Source organism: Formica exsecta, unplaced genomic scaffold (assembly GCF_003651465.1).
Source record: "Formica exsecta isolate Colony F162 unplaced genomic scaffold, ASM365146v1 scaffold133, whole genome shotgun sequence".
Classification (NCBI taxonomy): domain Eukaryota; kingdom Metazoa; phylum Arthropoda; class Insecta; order Hymenoptera; family Formicidae; genus Formica; species Formica exsecta.
This window is the reverse complement of record NW_021848663.1, coordinates 265,036-266,389: the sequence shown is the minus strand read 5'-3', so window position 1 is coordinate 266,389 and position 1,354 is coordinate 265,036.

The window sequence follows — 1,354 nt, the reverse complement described above, 5'->3', positions numbered from 1 at the left end:
AAAAAAAAAAAAACTATAAAAAATTTATTCCTCAAATTTAATACCTATTTTATGATTTATTAGATTTTTTAGATATTTATTAAATTTTTGATATAAGGCTTGTACGCTTGCACATCGCTGTTATAATTTTTTTTTTTTTATTCCGATTAAATAAAAAATTATTTTTTATCTAAGAAAAAAGAGAGAGAAAAAGATGAGAAAGAGATACGAGTTTTTAAGGAATGCAAGATATTATACAGATGCATTAAATTGATTAAATGTAAATTGATTAAATTTATATAATCATATTTTTTTTGTCATTTTGCTGGTTTTCTCGAAGAAAATAATAATGTCATTAGATGTCATATAACTTCTATCGAGATGAAATTCGACAGCATCGCAACCTTTTCGTTCGAAATGATTTACTCGCGTAACAAGTTATAATGGTTCAATTTCCAGCATCCCGCACTTTTAACTCTCATCCTTTGACTTGCCTGTTGCCACTTCGTGCCGAGCACGAGCCACCACCCTCTTCTCTCGCTCCATTTTACGTCGCGTGCGATTATAGCGTCTCCTTTCTAAGGATCTAATCCCTGACTAGCGAAGGATTTCCCTCGCGTCAAGCGATCCGATCACGCCTCCTCCATTCGATTCCACTAATTAGAAACTGCTCTATCGAACAGTTGGTTAAACGATTAACTAGAAAATTGATTGGTCGAGAGAGAAGGAAAGACGATGCAAATGAAGAAAGAAAGGTGGAATGAGAGGCTGGGTGAAAGAAAGAGAGAGAGAGAGAGATACCTCGGCTCGCTCTTACAATACTCGTTTTCTAACTGCCATTTTTTCTTTTTTTCTCGTTCCGATTCCATCATTACATTCATGCACACATACAGAGATACAGAGTGTACGAATTGGAGATGAGAGAAAGGGAGCGAAGAGGAGTCTTGTACCTGCGACGATTGTACCTGCTCGGTGAAGTTCTTGCGGAGGAATTAAATCGTCGATTTTATCTACGCCGCGCGACGATCGGCAAGAAACTCGAATTTATTGTTGAAGTTGTACGTACTTTGTACCGGCGACGCCAACCGAAGGATTGAATAGTCTCGTGAGAGTTTCCATCGATGCTCTCACACCGATTAATTTGTCGATCCCACTTCTTATCGTTCGCGACAGCAATTATATTCGATGACTCCATCATTTTCTGCCCTTCAAGTATTTCTTATATATTCTCATTGTTATGTTTACATTTTATTTCGCTTTAGACGGAGTAACGTAAATTCATAGTTTCATATTTTTTACTCCCGACTGCTGCCAACCGCAGGTTGTTATTTATTAGCTGTTTCATTTCGTCCAACAATAAGTTGAATAGTGTACT